Source organism: Balaenoptera acutorostrata, chromosome X (genome assembly GCF_949987535.1).
Source record: "Balaenoptera acutorostrata chromosome X, mBalAcu1.1, whole genome shotgun sequence".
Lineage (NCBI taxonomy): Eukaryota > Metazoa > Chordata > Mammalia > Artiodactyla > Balaenopteridae > Balaenoptera > Balaenoptera acutorostrata.
In genome coordinates, this window is record NC_080085.1 from 61,200,413 (window position 1) to 61,221,144 (window position 20,732).

The 20,732-nt window shown below is 36.6% G+C and overlaps 1 protein-coding gene across 1 annotated transcript in view; it reads right to left on the minus strand.

The window, feature by feature from the left end:
- Positions 1-20,732, minus strand: part of TEX11 (testis expressed 11) — a 340,481-nt gene that overhangs the window by 226,873 nt on the left and 92,876 nt on the right. The gene's annotated exons all lie outside the window — the stretch shown is intronic.

Below are 20,732 nucleotides of genomic sequence, written 5' to 3' on the forward strand. Positions count from 1 at the left end.
TGGCGCAGTGGTTGAGAATCCACCTGCCAATGCAGGGGACACAGGTTCGAGCCCTGGTCCGGGAAGATCCCACATGCCACAGGGCAACTAAGCCCGTGTGCCACAACTACTGAGCCTGCACTCTAGAGCCTGCAAGCCACAACTACTGAAGCCCGCGTGCCTATAGCCTGTGCTCCGCAACAAGAGAAGCCAGCCACCACAATGAGAAGCCCACGCACTGCAACAAAGAGTAGCCCCTGCTCGCCACAACTAGAGAAAAGCCCACGTGCAGCAACGAAGACCCAACACAGCCAAAAATAAATAAACGAATTAATTTTTAAAAAAGAGAAAATTTACCAAAAAACTGAAAGAATCGACAAAAAAACTCCTGGAACTAATAAGTGATTATAGTAAGGTTTCAGGATACAAGGCTAACATACAAAATCAATAGCTTTCATATGTACCAGTAATGAACATGTGGAATTTAAAATTAAAAACACAATACTATTTATATTAGCACCTAAAAGATGAAATACTTAGATATAAATCTAACAAAATATGTACAAGATCTATTTCAATATATGAGGAAAACTATAAAACTCTGATAAATGAAATCAAAGAAAAACTAAACAAAGTGAGAAAATTCCATGTTCATGGATAGAAAAATTCAAGATACCAATTCTTCCCAACTTGATCTATAGATCGGATGCAATCCCAATCAAAATCCTAGCAAGTTATATTAGAGACTGACAAAATGATCCTAAAGTGTCTATGAAGAGGCAGAAGACCAAATAGCCAACACAATATGGAAGGAAAAGAACAAAATATAGGACTGCTGCTACTTGACTTCAAGACTTATTATAAAGCTACAGCTATCAAAGACAGTTCCTTATTACAGTAATCAAGATATTGGCAAAAGAAAAGACAAATAGATCAGTGGAACAGAACAAAGCACCCACCATAAATATAGTCAACTAATCTTTGACAAAGGAGCATAAGCAATACAATGGAGCAAAGTTAGTCTCTTCAACAAATGGTGCAGGAACAACTGGACATCTACATGCAAAAAAAAAAAAAAAAGGAATCTAGATACAGACCTTACATCTTTCACAAAAATTTAAAATTAACTCAAAATGGATCACAGAGTGAAATGCAAAGTGAAAAACTATAAAACTTCTAGAAGATAACATAGGAGAAAACCTACATGACCTTGGGTATGGTGATGCCTTTTTAGATATAACACTAAAGGACTTCCCGGGTGGTGCAGTGATTAAGAATCTGCCTGCCAATGCAAGGGACACAGTTTCGATTCCTAGTCTGGGAAGATCCCACATGCCATGGAGCAACTAAGCTCATGAGCCACAACTACTGAGCCCACGTGCCACAACCATTGAAGCCCATGTGCCTAGAGCCCGTGCTCTGCAACAGAGAAGCCACCACAATGAGAAGCCTGCAAACCACAACAAAGAGTAGCCTCCGCTCGCCGCAACTAGAGAAAGCCCACACGCAGCAATGAAGACCCAATGCAGCCAAAAATAAAATTAAAAATTAAAAAAAAGAATATAACACCAAAGACACAGACACAATCCATGAAAGAAATCACTGATAAGCCAGACTTCATTAAAAATTAAAAACATTTGCTTTGTGAAAGACAATATCAAGAGATTTAGAAGACAAGTCACAGACTCAGAGGAAAGATTTGCAAAAGACACATCTGATAAAAGACTGATGTCCAAAATATACAAAGACTCTTAATAAAAAAACAAATAACCCAATTTAAAAATGGGCCAAAGTTCTTAACAGATATCTCACGAAAAAAGATATACAGATGGTAAATAAGCCTGTGAAAAGATGCTCCACACATCATATGTCATCAGGAAATGCAAATTAAAACAATCATAAAATACCACTACACACCTATTAGAATGGCCAAAATCCAAAACACTGACAATACCAAATGATGGTGAGAATGTGGGAGAACATAACTCATATACTGCTGGTGGGAATGCAAAATGGTACAGCCACTTTGCAAGACAGTTAGGTGGTTCCTTATAAAACTAAACACACTCTTACCATATAACCCAGCAATCATGCTCCTTGGTATTTACCCAAAGAAATTGAAAACTTATATCAAAAGCTGCCCATGGATGTTTATAGCAGCTTTATTCATAACTGACAAAACTTGGAAACAACAAAGATGGCCTTCAGTAGATGAATGTATAAACTGTGGTACATTCCAGATAATGGAATATTATTCAGCACGAAAAAGAAATGAGCTATCAAGCCAAGAAAAAACATGAAGAAACCCTAAATGTATTATTACTAAGTGAAAGAAGCCAACCTGAAAAGGCTACATACTGTATGACTCCAACCTATATGACATTCCAGAAAAGGCAAAACTTTGGAGACTAAAATGGTCAGTGGTTGACAGGGGTTGGGGGGAGGGAGATATGAACAGGCAGAGCACAGAAGATTTTTAGGGCAGTGAAACTATTCTGTATGATACTAAAATGCGATAATGATGGATACATATCATTATACACTTGTCCAAACCCACAGAATGTACAACAGCAACAGTGAGCCCTAAGGTAAACTATGGACTTAGGTGATTATGATGTGTCAATGTAGGTTTATCCTTAGTTAAAAAAAAAAAAAAAGCACCATTCTGGTGAGTGATATTGATTATGGGGGAGGCTATGCATGTGGTAGGGAAGGGAGTATGTGGGAAATCTCTGTACCTTCCTCTCAATTTTGCTGTAAACCTAAAACTGCTCTAAAAAATTCTGTCTTAAAAAAATCCAATCACACTCATAACTGGGGAGGGGGTGTTGGAGACTGTGCACATGCTCAAGACTGCCCACTCAGGCATGACCAGAGAAAGGACCTACTAGCTACCACCCCCTGGATGAATACAGGGCAAAATGATAAATTGACTGAACTGTGAAGATAGTATTTAAGCCAAACACACATCCAACAGGAAAGAGTGAAAGTTGAACTGGCTTAAAACAACCTTTGACCAACAAGGGGCTTGTGTATCCAGATGCAGGGGTGAACCCCAGAAAAGCATGAAAACATAAAAACAGGAGAAAAAACTCTCAGCAGGGGCATTAGGGGTCAAATACTGTGAGAAAAACAGACTTCACAGAATTAGCCCAGTCAAGTGACCAAACAAATAGATGACCAAACAAGCAATAAAAAGAAAAATAAGTTGCAGAAAGTGGGGGAACTGGTATCCAAACTTGCTACAATATATTATCCAAAATGTCTAGTTTTCAACAAAATATTACATGACATGCAATAAAACAGTAAAATGTGACATACAGAGGAAAACGAGCAGGCAATAGAAACTGCCTTTGAGAGGTCCCAGACATTACACTTACTAGAAAAATACTTCAAAGAAGCTACTGGAAATATGTTCAAAAAACTTTAGGAAACCATGTTTAAATAATTAAAGGAAGGTAAGATAACAATGATTCATCAAATAGAGAATAAGAATATATTAAATGATAGAAATCATTTTTAAAAAAGTAGAAATTCTCAAGTTGAAAAGTACAGTAACTGAAATGAAAAATTCACTAGAAGAGGCTCAAAGTCGATATGAGCAGGCAAAAAGAGAATAAATAAACTTGAAGACAGATTGATAGTGATTATACAAATCTAAAGAATAAAAAAATGAGGAAAAAGAACAGTGCCTCAGAGAAAAGTGGGACATCATTAAGCACACCAACATATGCACAATCAGAGTACCAAAAGGAGAGAAGTGAGAGAAAGGGATAGAAATAATGGTTGAAAATGTCCCAAATTTGATGAAAAACAATAATCTACACATCAAGAAGCTTAAAAGACTCCATGTAGGATAACACAAAGAAATCCATAACCAGACACATTATGGCCAAATTATTCAAGGTCAAAGAGAAAATACTGAAATCAATAAGAGAAAAATGTTTCATCATGTAAAAGGGAATGACAGTAAGTAACAGCTGATTCCTCATCAGAAACAATGGGGGCTAGAAGGCAGGGATGACATATTCAAAAGGCTTAAAGAGAAAAAAAAACTATCAACTAAGAATCCTGTATCTAGGAAAAGTATTTTTCAAAATGAAGACTAAATAAATACATTCCCAGGCAAACAAAAACTAAGAGTTTCTTGCTAGCCTTACAAAAAAGACAAAAGGACAGTCTCCAGGCTGAAAGCATGTGGCATCAGATATCAATTCAAATTCACAAGAAAAAAAAAGTGTTAGTAAAGTAATTATGTAGATAATTATTAAAAAAAAGCATGATTACATATTTCTTCTCTTTCCTTTCTTATTTAAAAAGCACCTATATAAAAGTCCATAAAATTTTATTGTTGGGGCATTACATATGTAATATATTTGACAATAACAACACAAAGAAGCACAGGTTGGAATGAAATTATAATTAGAGTAAGGAAATGACACCAGATGGTAATTCAAATCTACATGAATAAATGAAGAAAACCAAAACTGATAAGAAGGTCAATATATTTTAAAATTCTATAAATATATATTTATGCTCTCCTTTTTTCTCTACTCTTCTTTAAAATACATTAAGATTATATAAAGCAATAATTATAAGCATATACTGTTGAGTTTTAAAATATATACAGACATCATATGTATAATAATAATAGCAAAAAAAGAGAGACGGGAATGGAGTTATATAGAAGTAAAGTTCCTATATTTTACTGGAATAAAGTTAGCATACATCCAAAGTAACTTCTAATAAATTAAGATGTATGTTGTAAGCCCCAGAACAACCAGAAAGAAAATAATTAAAAGAATATATAATTTTTAAAATTGCTCAATAAATTTAAATGATATAGTATAAAATACCCACTTACGACCCAGCTATTCCACTTCTAGGTATATACACAAAAGAATTGAAAGTAGGGACTCAAGCAGAGTTATATACCAATGTTCATAGTTGCATTATTCACGATAGCAAAAAAGATGAAAACAACCCAAATGTTCATCATTTGATGAATGGATAAACAAAATGTGGTAAATCCATAAAACAGAATATTTTTCATCCATAAAAGGCAATGAAATACTGATACATGCTACAACATGGATGAACCTGAAAACATTATGCTAGGTAAAATAAGCCAATCACAAAAGAAAAAATAATATATGACTCTACTTATATGAGCAACCTAGAATGTGCAAAGTCATAGAGACAAAGTACAGTAGAGGTTACCAGGGGCTGAGAGGAGTGGGAGGTGGTGAGTTATTGTTTAATGGGAACAGAATTTGATTGGAGTGATGGAAACATTCTGCAACAGAGGGGTAATGGATACACAACACTGTGAATGTACTTAAGTGCCACTGAATTGTACACTTAAAAATGGTTAAAATGGTAAACTTTGTTATGTATATTTTACCACATTAAAATAAGCCATTAGTTAAAAAAAAAAAGGAATGAAGTATCCATACATTATACAACATGGATGAACCTGGAAAATATCACGTTACATGAAATAAGCCAGACACAAAAGGACAAATATTGTGTGATTCCACTTATATGAAGTACACTGAATAGGCAAATTCATAGAGACAGAAAGCAGATTACCTTTCTGGGGATGAAGGGGCGGGAGGAAGAAGGAGCTAATGTTTAAAAGTTACAGAGTTTCTGTTTGGGTTGATGAAAAGATTTTGGAAATAGTGATGATGGGTGCATAACACAGCTAATGTAATTAATGTCACTGAATTATACACTTAGAATGATTAAAATAGCAAATTTTATGATATATACATAACCACAATTAAAAATAAATTCATTACTTTTCAAAAAATATCCACTTTTAAGACAAAAGGAGGTAGTAAAGGAGAAAAAGAGGGGGAAAGTAGTTGTGAAACAAAACATGAAAATAAAAAGCAAAATATCAGGTATACATCCAACAATAATATTGACATGAGGAGGGCAGACAGCAGAAGCAAGAAGAACTACAATCCTGAAGCCTGTGGAATGAAAACCACATTCACGGAAAGATAGCCAAAATTAAAAGGCAGAGGACTATGTACCAGATGAAAGAACAAGATGAAACCCCAGAAAAACAACTAAATGTAGTAGAGATAGGCAACCTGCCAGAAAAAGAATGAGAATAATGACAGCGAAGATGATCCAGGACCTTGGAAAAGAATGGAGGCAAAGATCAAAAGGATGCAAGAAATGCTTAACAAAGAACTAGAAGAATTAAAGAACAAATACCTAGAAGAAATAAATAACAAACAGAGATGAACAATAAAATAACTGAAATGAAAAATACACTACAAGGAATCAACAGCAGAATAACTGAGGCAGAAGAACGGATAAGTGACCTGGAAGACAGAATGGTGGAATTCACTGCCGTGGAACAGAATAAAGAAAAAAGAATGAAAAGAAATGAAGACAGCCTAAGAGACCTCTGGGACAATATTAAACGCACCAACATTCCCATTATAGGGGTCCCAGAAGGATAAGAGAGAGAGAAAGGACCAGAGAAAATATTTGAAGAGATTACAGTCTAAAATTCCCTAACATGGGAAAGGAAATAGCCACCCAAGTACAGGAAGCACAGAGAGTTCCAGGCAGGATAAAACCAAGGAGAAACACACCGAGACACACAGTAATCAAACAGACAAAAATTAAAGACAAAGAAAAATTACTGAAAGCAACAAGGGAAATATGACAAATAACATACAAGGGAACTCCCATAAAGTTAAAAGCTGATTTCTCAGCAGAAACGCTACAAGCCAGAAGGGAGTGGCATGATATATTTAAAGTGATGAAAGGGAAGAACCTACAACGAAGATTACTCTACCCGGCAAGGATCTCATTCAGATTTGATGGAGCAGTCAAAAGTTTTACAGACAAGCAAAAGCTAAGAGAATTCAGCACCATGAAACCAGCTCTACAACAAATGCTAAACGAATGTCTCTAACTGGGAAACACAAGAGAAGAAAAGGACCTACAAAAACAAATCCAAAACAATTAAGAAAATGTCAATAGGAATATACATATTGACAACTGCCTTAAATGTGAATGGATTAAATGCTCCAAACAAAAGACACAGGCTTGCTGAATGGATACAAAAACAAGACCCATATATATGCTGTCAACAAGAGACCCACTTCAGACCTAGGGACACATACAGACTGAAAGTGAGGGGGTGGAAAAATATAGTCCATGCAAACAGAAATCAAAAGAAAGCTGGAGTAGCAATACTCATATAAGACAAAATGGAGTATAAAATAAAGAATCTTACAATAGACAAGGAAGGGCACTACATAATGATCAAGGGACCAACCCAAGAAGAAGATATAACAATTATAAATATATATGTACCCAACATAGGAGCACCTCAATACATAAAGCAACTGCTAACAGCTATAAAAGAGGAAATCAACAGTAACAAAATAATAGTGGGGGACTTTAACACCTCACTTACACCAATGGACAGATTAGCCAGACAGAAAATAAATAAGGAAACAAAAGCTTTAAATGACACAATAGACCAGATAGATTTAATTGCTATTTATAGGACATACTAACCAAGAACAGCAGATTACCCTTGCTTCTCAAGTGCACACAAAACATTCTCCAGGATAGATCACATCTTGGGTCACAAATCAAGCCTTGGTAAATTTAAGAAAACTGAAAGCATATCAAGCATTTTTTCTGACCACAACGCTATGAGATAAGAAATAAATTACAGGGGAAAAAACGTAAAAAACACAAACACATGGAGATGAAACGATATGTTACTAAATAACCAAGAGATCACTGAAGAAGTCAAAGAGGAAATCAAAACATACCTAGAGACAAATGACAATGGGATTTGTCTGGGATGCAGCAAAAGCAGTTCTAAGAGGGAAGTTTATAGCTATATAAGCCTACCTCAACAAACAAGAAAAATCTCAAATAAACGATCTAACCTTACACCTAAAGGAACTAGAGAAAGAAGAACAAAAAACCCCCAAAGTTAGCAGAAGGAAAGAAATCATAAAGATTAGAGCAGAAATAAATGAAATAGAAACAAAGACAACAATAGCAAAGATCAATAAAACTAAAAGCTGGTTCTTTGAGAAGATAAACAAAATTGATAAACCATTAGCCATACTCATCAAGAAAAAGAGGGAGAGGACTCAAATCAATAAAATTAGAAATGAAAAAGGAGAAGTTACAACGGACCCCGCAGAAATACAGAGCATCCTAAGAGACTACTACAAGCAACTCTATGCCAATAAAATGGACAGCCTGCAAGAAATGGACAAACTCTTAGAAAGGTATAACCTGCCAAGGCTGAACCAGGAGGAAATAGAAAATATGAACAGACCAATCACAAGTAATGAAATTGAAACTGTGATTAAAAATATCCAAACAAACAAAAGTCCAGGGCCAGATGGCTTCACAGGTGAGTTCTATCAAACATTTAGAGAAGAGCTAACACCCATCCTTCTCAAACTCTTCCAAAAAATTGTGGAGGACGGAACACTGCCAAACTCATTCTACGAGGCCACCATCACCCTGATACCAAAACCAGACAAAGATACTACAAAAAAAGAAAATTACTAATATCACTGATGAAGATAGATGCAAAAATCCTCAACAATATACTAGCAAACAGAATCCAACTACACATTAAAAGGATCATACACCATGATCAAGCGGAATTTATCCCAGGGATGCAAGGATTCTTCAATATATGCAAATCAATCAATGTGATACACCATAGTAACCAAATGAAGAATAAAAACCCTATGACCAACTGAATAGATGCAGAAAAAGCTTTTGACAAAATTCAACACCCATTTATGATAAAAAGTCTCCAGAAAGTGGGCATAGAGGGAACCTACCTCAACATAATAAAGGCCATATACAACAAACCCACAGAAACATCATTCTCAATGGTGAAAAACTGAAAGCATTTCCTCTAAGACCAGGAAGAAGACAAGGATGTCCACTCTTGCCACTATTATTCAACACAGTTTTGGATATCTTAGCTATGGCAATCAGAGAAGGAAAAGAAATAAAAGGAATCCAAATTGGAAAACAAGAAGTAAAACTGTCACTGCAGATGACATGATACTATACATAGATAATCCTAATGATGCCACCAGAAAACTCCTAGAGCCAATCAGTGAATTTGGTAAAGTTGCCAGATACAAAATTAATGCACAATAATCTCTGGCATTCATATACACTAACAACAAAAGATCAGAATGAGAAATTAAGGAAATAATCCCATTCACCACTGCAACAGAAAGAATAAAATACACAGGAATAAACCTACCTAAGGAGACAAAAGACCTATACTCACAAAACTATAAGACACTATGAAAGAAATCAAAGATAACACAAACAGATGGAGAAATATACCATGTTCTTGGATTGGAAGAATCAATATTGTCAAAATGACTATTCTACCCAAAGCAATCTACAGTTTCAATGCAATCCCTATCAAATTATTAACGGAATTTTTCACAGAACTAGAACAAAAAATTTCACAGTTTGTATGGAAACGCAGATCCCAGAATAGCCAAGGCAATCTTAAGAAAGAAAAACGGAGCTGGAGGAATCGGGCTCCCTCACTTCAAACTATACTACAAAGCTACAGTAATCAAATAAGCATGGTACTGGCACAAAAACAGAAATACAAATCTATGGAACAGGATATAAAACCCATAAATAAATCCACACACCAACGGTAAATTAATCTACAACAAACGAGGCAAGAATATACAATGGAGAAAAGACAGCCTCTTCAATAAGTGGTGCTGGGAAAACTAGACAGCTACAGGTAAAAGAATGAAATTAGAACACTTCCTAACACCATACACAAAAATAAACTCAAAATGGATTAAAGACCTAAATGTAAGACCAGACACTATAAAACTCTTAAAGGAAAACATAGGAAGAAAACTATTTGACAAAAATCACAACAAGATCTTTTTTGACCCACCTCCTAGAGTAATGGAAATAAAAAAAATAAACAAACAAATGGGACCTAATGAATCTTAAAAGCTTTTGCACAGCAAAGGAAACCGTAAACAAGAGGAAAAGACAACCCTCAGAACGGGAGAAAATATTTGCAAATGAAGCAAGTGACAAAGGATTAATCTCCAAAATGTATAAACAGCTCATGCAGCTCAATATCAAAAAAACAAACAACCCAATCAAAAAATGGGCTGGAGGCGCAGCTATGCTGCTCGTGCTCCAGCTCTCAGTGCCGGGCACAGCCTCTCTGCACGCAGCCCGCAGCCGCCGTCACTATCTTGAATTGCAGTGTCGTGCGCAGCGCTTCTGCCCTCAGTCTCAAGCTGAGACACCAGCACAGTCGTTTCGCCCTGGCAACTCTGGTCTGAAGTGCCGGATTCGAGGCCGCTTCATGCAGTATACTGTGAGCAAGTGAAACTAGATGAAGCACAAAGGCAAAAAAGGAGTGTATGAGAGTTCCTGTTGCTCCACATTCTAGCAAGCATTTGATTCTGTCAGTGTTTCAAGATATTGGCCATTCTAATAGCCGTGTGGATGAAAGGCTCTTGGTGCTCCAGCCAGGCATCAGGGCTGTGCCTCTGAGGTGAGAGAGCCAACTTCAGGACACTGGACCACAAGAGACCTCCAAGCTCCACGTAATACCAAACGGCGAAAATCTCTCAGAGATCTCCATCTCAACATCAAGACCCAGCTTCACTCAATGACCAGCAAGCTACAGTGCTGGACACCTTATGCCAAACAACTACCTAGAGAGGAACACAGCCCCATCCATTAGCAGAGAGGCTGCCTAAAATCATAATAAGGCCACAGACACCCCAAAAAACACCACCAGACGTGGACGTGCCCACCAGAAAGACAAGACCCAGACTCATCCACCAGAACACAGGCACTAGTCCCCTCCACCAGGAAGCCTACACAAGCCACTGAACCAACCTTAGCCACTGGGGACAGATACCAAAAACAACAGGAACTACGAACCTGCAGCCTGCGAAAAGGAGACCCCAAACACAGTAAGATAAGCAAAATGAGAAGACAAAAAAACACACAGCAGATGAAAGAGCAAGGTAAAAACACACCAGACCTAACAAATAGAAATAAGCAGTCTACCTAAAAAAGAATTCAGAATAATGATAGTAAAGATGATCCAAAATCTTGGAAATAGAATAGACAAAATGCAAGAAACATTTAATAAGGACCTAGAAGAACTAAAGAGGAACCAAGCAACGATGAAAAACACAATAAATGAAATTAAAAATACTGTAGAAGGGATCAATAGCAAAATAACTGAGGCAGAAGAACGGATAAGTGACCTGGAAGATAAAATAGTGGAAATAACTACTGCAGAGCAGAATAAAGAAAAAAGAATGAAAAGAACTGAGGACAGTCTCAGAGACCTCTGGGACAACATTAAACACACCAACATTCGAATGATAGGGGTCCCAGAAGAAAAAGAGAAAAAGAAAGGAACTGAGAAAATATTTGAAGAGATTATAGTTGAAAACTTCCCTAATATGGGAAGGGAAATAGTTAATCAAGTCCTGGAAGCACAGAAAGTCCCATACAGGATAAATCCAAGGAGAAACACGCCAAGAAACATATTAATCAAACTATCAAAAATTAAATATAAAGAAAACATATTAAAACCAGCAAGGAAAACAACAAATAACACACAAGGGAATCCCCATAAGGTTAACAGCCGATCTTTCAGCAGAAACTCTGCAAGCCAGAAGGGAGTGGCAGGACATATTTAAAGTGATGAAGGAGAAAAACCTACAAGCAAGATTACTCTACCCAGCAAGGATCTCATTCAGATTTGATGGAGAAATTAAAACCTTTACAGACAAGCAAAAGCTAAGAGAGTTCAGTACCACCAAACCAGATTTACAACAAATGCTAAAGGAACTTCTCTAGGCAAGAAACACAAGAGAAGGAAAACACCTACAATAACAAACCCAAAACATTTAAGAAAATGGGAATAGGAACATACATATAGATAATTACCTTAAATGTAAATGGATTAATGCTCCCACCAAAAGACACAGACTGGCTGAATGGATACAAAAACAAGACCCATATATATGCTGTCTACAAGAGACCCACTTCAGATCTAGGGACACATACAGACTGAAAGTGAGGGGATGGAAAAAGATATTCCATGCAAATGGAAATCAAAAGAAAGCTGGAGTAGCAATTCTCATATCAGACAAAATAGACTTTAAAATAAACACTATTACAAGAGACAAAGAAGGACACTATATAATGATCAAGGGATTGATCCAAGAGGAAGGTATAACAATTGTAAATATTTATGCACCCAACATAGGAGCACCTCAATACATAAGGCAAATACTAACAGCCATAAAAGGGGAAATCGACAGTAACACAATCATAGTAGGGGACTTTAACACCCCACTTTCACCAATGGACAGATCATCCAAAATGAAAATAAATAAGGAAACACAAGCTTTAAATGATACATTAAATAATATGGACTTAATTGATATTTATAGGACATTCCACCCAAAAACAACAGAATACACATTTGTCTCAAGTGCTCATGGAACATTCTCCAGGATAGATCATATTTTGCGTCACAAATCAAGCCTTGGTAAATTTAAGAAAATTGAAATCGTATCAAGTATCTTTTCCGACCACAACGCTATGAGACTAGATATCAACTGCAGGAAAAGATCTGTAAAAAATACAAACACATGGAGACTACACAATACATTACTTAATAACGAAGTGATTACTGAAGAAATCAAAGGGGAAATCAAAAAATACCTAGAAACAAATGACAATGGAGATACGACGACCCAAAACCTATGGGACGCAGCAAAAGCAGTGCTAAGAGGGAAGTTTATAGCAATACAAGCCTACCTCAAGAAACAGGAAACATCTCGAATAAACAACCTAACCTTGCACCTAAAGCAATTAGAGAAAGAAGAACAAAAAAACCCCAAAGCCAGCAGAAGGAAAGAAATTATAAAGATCAGGTCAGAAATAAATGAAAAAGAAATGAAGGAAACAATAGCAAAAATCAATGAAACTAAAAGCTGGTTCTTTGAGAAGATAAACAAAATTGATAAACCATTAGCCAGACTCATCAAGAGAAAAAGGGAGAAGACTCAGATCAATAGAATTAGAAATGAAAAAGGAGAAGTAACCACTGACACTGCAGAAATACAAAAGATCATGAGAGATTACTATAAGCAACTCTATGCCAATAAAATGGACAACCTGGAAGAAACGGACAGATTCTTAGAAATGCACAAACTGCCGAGACTGAACCAGGAAGAAAGAGAAAATATGAACAGACCAATCACAAGCACTGAAATTGAAACTGTGATTAAAAACCTTCCAACAAACAAAAGCCCAGGACCAGATGGCTTCACAGGTGAATTCTATCAAACATTTAGAGAAGAGCTAACACCTATCCTTCTCAAACTCTTCCAAAATATTGCAGAGGGAGGAACACTCCCTAACTCATTCTACGAGGCCACCATCACCCTGATACCAAAACCAGACAAAGATGTCACAAAGAAAGAAAACTACAGGCCAATATCACTGATGAACAGAGATGCAAAAATCCTCAACAAAATACTAGCAAACAGAATCCAACAGCACATTAAAAGGATCATACACCATGATCAAGTGGGGTTTATCCCAGGAATGCAAGGATTCTTCAATATACGCAAATCAATCAATGTGATACACCATATTAACAAATTGAAGGAGAAAAACCATATGATCATCTCAATAGATGCAGAGGAAGCTTTCGACAAAATTCAACACCCATTTATGATAAAAGCCCTGCAGAAAGTAGGCATAGAGGGAACTTTCCTCAACATAATAAAGGCCATATATGACAAACCCACAGCCAACATTGTCCTCAATGGTGAAAAACTGAAACCATTTCCACTAAGCTCAGGAACAAGACAAGGTTGCCCACTCTCACCACTATTATTCAACATAGTTTTGGAAGTGTTAGCCACAGCAATCAGAGAAGACAAAGAAATAAAAGGAATCCAAATCGGGAAAGAAGAAGTAAAGCTGTCACTATTTGCAGATGACATGATACTATACATAGAGAATCCTAAAGATGCTACCAGAAAACTCCTAGAGCTAATCAATGAATTTGGTAAAGTAGCAGGATACAAAATTAATGCACAGAAATCTCTTGCATTTCTATACACTAATGACGAAAAATCTGAAAGTGAAATTAAGAAAACACTCCCATTTACCATTGCAACAAAAAGAATAAAATATCTAGGAATAAACCTACCTAAGGAGACAAAAGACCTGTATGCAGAAAAGTATAAGACACTGATGAAAGAAATTAAACATGATACAAATCGATGGAGAGATATACCATGTTCCTGGATTGGAAGAATCAACATTGTGAAAATGAGTATACTACACAAAGCAATCTACAGATTCAATGCAATCCCTATCAAACTACCACTGGCATTTTTCACAGAACTAGAACAAAAAATTTCACAATTTGTATGGAAACACAAAAGACCCCAAATAGCCAAAGCAATCTTGAGAACGAAAAATGGAGCTGGGGGAATCAGGCTCCCTGACTTCAGACTATATTACAAAGCTTCAGTAATCAAGACAGTTTGGTACTGGCACAAAAACAGAAATATAGATCAATGGAACAGGATAGAAAGCCCAGAGATAAACCCACACACATATGGTTAACTTATCTTTGATAAAGGAGGCAAGCATATACAGTGGAGAAAAGACAGCCTCTTCAATAAGTGGTGCTGGGAAAATTGGACAGGTACATGTAAAAGTATGAAATTAGAACACTCCCTGACACCATGCACAAAAATAAACTCAAAATGGATTAAAGACCTAAGTGTAAGGGCAGACACTATCAAACTCTTAGAGGAAAACATAGGCAGAACACTCTATGACATACATCACAGCAAGATTCTTTTTGACCCAGCTCCCAGAGAAATGGAAATAAGAACACAAATAAACAAATGGGACCTAATGAAACTGAAAAGCTTTTGCACAGCAAAGGAAACCATAAACAAGACCAAAAGACAACCCTCAGAATGGGAGAAAATATTTGCAAATGAAGCAACTGACAAAGGATTAATCCCCAAGATTTACAAGCAGCTCATGCAGCTCAATAACAAAAAAACGAACAACCCAATCCAAAAATGGGCAGAAGATCTAAATAGACATTTCTCCAAAGAAGATATACAGATGGCCTACAGACACATGAAAGAATGCTCAACATCATTAATCTTTAGAGAAATGCAAATCAAAACTACAATGAGATATCATCTCACACCGGTCAGAATGGCCATCATCAAAAAATCTAGAAACAATAAATGCTGGAGAGGGTGTGGAGGAAAGGGAACCCTCTTGCACTGTTGGTGGGAATGTAAATTGATACAGCCACTATGGAGAACAGTATGGAGGTTCCTTAAAAAACTACAAATAGAACTACCATACGACCCAGCAATCCCACTACTGGGCATATACCCTGAGAAAACCATAGGTCAAAAAGAGTCATGTACCAAAATGTTAATTGCAGCTCTATTTACAATAGCCAGGACATGGAAGCAACCTAAATGTCCATCGACAGATGAATGGATAAAGAAGATGTGGCACATATATACAATGGAATATTACTCAGCCATAAAAAGAAATGAAATGGAGGTATTTTTAATGAGGTGGATGGAGTTAGAGTCTGTCATACAGAGTGAAGTAAGTCAGAAAGAGAAAAACAAATACAGTATGCTAACACATATATACGGAATCTAAGGGAAAAAAAAAGGCCATGAAGAACCTAGTGGCAAGACGGGAATAAAGACACAGACCTACTAGAGAATGGACTTGAGGATATGGGGAGGGGGTGGGGTGAGATGTGACAGGGTAAGAGAGTGTCATGGACATATATACACTACCAAATGTAAAATAGATAACTAGTGGGAAGCAGCCGCATAGCACAGGGAGATCAGCCCGGTGCTTTATGACCACCTAGAGGGGTGGGATAGGGAGGGTGGGAGGGAGGGAGGTGCAAGAGGGAAGAGAAATGGGAACATATTGTATATGTATAACTGATTCACTTTGTTATAAAGCAGAAGCTAACATACCATTGTAAGGCAATTATACTTCAATAAAGATGTTTAAATAAATAAATAAAATAAAATAAAATAAAATCATTATCCTACCTTCAAATTAAACTGATATTGAACATTAAAAAAAAACTGATACAAACTTCCCTTGGGCTCATATATTGAACCATTAATATTTGTGCATAAAAATACATTTATGTATATTTCCTTTGTTGCTTCCCTTCTTATTAGAAGACCTCTGGTGTCACATATTCCTATACAACCATAGTAAAGGCTAAATAGTGATAAATAAAAATATCTCATTAACACTGTCCTTATTGTAAACATAATAACTATTTTTTAAAACCGTCATAGAAATTACATAATCTGGGTTTACTAACTCTAAGCACTATAAATTTAGAAACTAACACTATAATTTTTGTTAAATTCTCCTCTTTCGATTCCATGAGAGATAGAGAAAGTTTTATAGAACAGGAAAGAGACACACTTCTCTTTCCACTTGAGGATACTACATCTAACATAAAAACTATCCCCAACTACTAGGAAACAACTCACATTAGCTGCCAACTAAGACAGGCTTTAGATTTGTTTTAGAGAAATTTAAAATGGTGTTAGAAAAGGAGCTAAAAAATTACTCCTCCTCTAACATACTACTTACCCAATTATTTATTCACATCCAAAAATCTAGCAACATTAAGTTTGGGTGGGTGGGTGTGTGTGTGTGTGTGTGTGTGTATGTGTATGTGTTTAAGAAAATACGAAATGAGACCTTATGGTCTCAGAAGGGTGCTAAAGAAACCATGCTTTCTTTGGATGCTGAGAGGAGAAAAGCAACCCAGGCCTCTCACACAAGGAGCTGAAAAATATTCTCATTTTTGGTAACCTACAAAGGCCTCTCCTCTACAGAAATTTATAAGCACTTAGTCTCTGACGTGTAGCTTAAGGCAGTAGGGTCATTTAAATTTCACTTATTAAGATCAATATTAGATTATTTTTTACAAAACATTTTCAGGGTTTTATCCAATTCTTCAGGATTCTATCCAATTCAAATGTTGTCTGTCATTTTCCCAATTTATCTCACTGTCTCTACTACAACAAGAGGTCACCAATTAGGAATTTTCCTGTGTATAGTCTTGGGCTCAGTTTCATTTCACTAACCTTCTTTATTTACTGTCCGTTCTGAAAAAGCTCAACTCCTTAAATCTTCCAAATACATGTCAAGGATTCTCATGTTTTCCTTGTCGTTTAATATATTAAGAGTTTTTAAAAACTATTTTTGAAAAAAAATAAAAAGAACAAAGTAAAATGTTAATACTGAGCATTTATGAGTGTGGGATTAAAGGGGACTTTTACATTCCATATTACTTTTTTTGTGACATTTAAATTTTTATAATTAGCACATATAACTGCTTTAATCAGCAAAGAAGTTTTTTTAAAATTAATTCTATTTATTTATTTATTTATTTTTAATTTGGCCACTCAGCATGGCATGTGGGATCTCAGCTCCTGACCAGGGATCGACCCCACGCCCACTGCACTGGAAGTGCAGAGTCTTAACCACTGGACCACCAGGGAAGTCCCCAATCAGCAAAGAAGTTTTAAACATTATTTTTACTATATCCATGGGTATTACCCTTTCATTTTGATTCTTCTCTCCCAAATTTAATTTGCCGTAATTAGAAAATAGGTCTTAGAGCAAAAGGGGAAAAGTAAGCCTCCCCAAGTGTTTACCAGCCAGTAGCTCCAAGGAACACAGTTGAGTGAATTAGAAAGAACTACTAGAAATCAAGGAAAAATCATCCTTGATAAAGAATATGATTAAGGTGGGACTTCCTGGTGGTGCAGCGGTTAAGAATCCGCCTGCCAATGCAGGGGACACGGGTTTGAGCCCTGGTCTGGGAAGATCCTACATGCCGCAGAGCAACTAAGCCCATGTGACACAACTACTGAGCCTGCGTGCCACAACTACTGAAGCTCACGTGCCTAGAGCCCGTGCTCCACAACAAGAGAAGCCAGTGCAATGAGAAGCCTACGCACCGCAAGGAAGACTAGTTCCCGCTCACCGCAACTAGAGAAAGCCCACGTGCAGCAATGAAGACCCAACGCAGCCAAAAATAAATAAATAAAATAAATAATTTTTTAAAAATAAATTAAAAATAAATAAATAAATTCTATCATGTTAAAAAAAAAAAGAATATGACTAAGATACGGGGATTAGGACATTTTTCTCCCGGGGGAAAAAAATCTGCAAAGTCTTTGCAGTAAATCAGTGTAATTCCAAAGCCTTTTGAGTTGGACTCATTTCTGTTGTTTGGTTTACAGTACTTCTTGTAGAATACTAATTAGTTAGAGTGAAATTTCTGTAAATCTTTTCTAAAAAGCCAAGTTCAGCAAAATATATGTCCAAATTGTTAGATAGGACTTTAAAAGACTAAACACTAAATTCAAATTCTACCAGGACAACTGAGAGGCCACTAACAAATCCCCTAGAGTGCAGAAGAAAGTTCTATATCAACAGTCTCTTCCCACCTACTTATTCTTGCCTCTGCCAGGAGCAGACAGAGGAGCTCAGTATAGCAAGAATTACAAAAAGGGAGAAAAAGAAAAACTGTACTTTATTAAACAAGAAAACCTCTTAAACATATTTCCAAAGCTCGTTTCAAAGATCTGAAATTTTATATTCTATGGAGTCCTAACTGAATTTGTCATTTGAATACACTGAGGCAGGTACCTTGATGCCAACAGTAAAGTAAGCTTAAGGATTCCCAATTTCATTCAGAATTATAGTGGCCTTTCTTAATCTGTGGCATCTCTAATAAGGGGGCATAATCAAAAAAGTGTGTCAGAGGGACTTCCCTGGTGGCGCACTGGTTAAGAGTCCGCCTGCCAATGCAGGGGACACGGGTTCGATCCCCGGTCCAGGAAGATCCCACATGCCGTGGAGTAACTAAGCCTGTGAGCCACAACTACTGAGCCTGTGCTCTAGAGCCCACAAGCCACAACTACTGAGCCTGCACGCCACAACTACTGAAGCCTGTGTGCCTAGAGCCCGTGCTCCACAACAAGAGAAGCCACCACAATGAGAAGCCTGCACACCGCAACAAAGAGTAGCCCCCGCTGGCCGCAACTAGAGAAAGCCTGCATGCAGCAGTGAAGACCCAAAGCAGCCAAAAATAAATAAATTTTTTTTAAAAACCCCCCCAGAAAAATGTGGCAGAAATCAAGGAAAGCAGCAGCTGTTTATGAAGTTTTCTTAGCAAAAGAAAAGGCAAGAGGGAGACAAAAACTGACCAAGGTCCTAAACTGAGATCTGTTAACAAGAACTGAGGGAAAGAAAAGAGCTTTTAAGCAATACCCACTACCACCCTTTATGTTCTACGCTTCTACTTCAACAGAATTCTAATATACTACAGCAATTTTGGTATCTTATCATCTGTGAAAAAATGAGGGGTTTTCCTTTTAGACTGAATGGGTATTTCCAAATTGTATATAACCTCTAGCTTAAGATATCCACTGTTCTCAAAAGAGTTAAGCCTGTAGAAAGTACACTCACCTTCCATGCCCTCCTTCTAGTACAAAATCTACAGAGAAAGGTGCTTAATTAGCAGCTATTCATTCCTGCTTGTATCACCAACTGCTCCCAACAGTTTTCTCAACACACAGATAATGAAAGCACAAAGAAGAATTGCCACAAAGAATGGCAGTATATGATAAAAAGATATGGGTGTCTGTCTTTATAATATTTTTAGCTGGGAAGTCAACAAGTAATCTGTGTTTGATTTCACTGTGATAAATTTTAGAATATACTAGTGAAGCAGCCACATTAGTGCCCATTTGTAGTAAATAGAAAACACATCACCTAGCAATAGCAGCAGCTACTGCCATATATTGAGCAGTTTCTATTTCCCAAGCATGTTACTAAACACTACAATATATGCATCATCGTATTTAATCTCTAGAATAATTCTAAAAAGTAGGTATCACAATGTTGATAATTATTTTTGCCTCTTTTTAAATACATTAAAATATAATCCTTTTCAAGGCATTTGACAATACTTCACTAAATTATTTTTATATCCCCAAAAGATGTGGAAAAATAATCTGGCAGAAAGATTAAAATAATATATAATAACTAGGGCTAGAATTCAAGTCCTTCCTGTTTTCCCCAATCTCATTCTAGTGACAAGAATACAAAAAGAGTCAAAAACATAGTGGTGCTCTATAAATGTGTTATTATCTAAATATGACTGTGGGTCAAATAATGTTCCTAATAATACAGACACTAAACAGAGAGTAAAAATCTGATATAGTTAGCTTACGATATAAATATCAGCCATGCTCTATCACTGTCATATTTTCCTTCTGTAAGGTTTTCTAAAAAAGATGATGACAGATAAGAGGTCAACAATCCATGGCATATACGATAATAACCTACATTTATGCCACTTCAAGCCTCAGCCTACTCTTATAAGCAGTTGCTAGAGAGCATTCATGTTTATGTTCATTCTGGCATAAACTACAGGCTCACCTCCATAGTCTTAAGCTTCCAGAAGCCATCCATGGCACCACAGCATCCTTTTTTCTTTTTTTGTCCTTCCCATTCCTGTCGCCTTGGCATACTAATCTTTTGATAGGTTGATGCCATAACCTTTG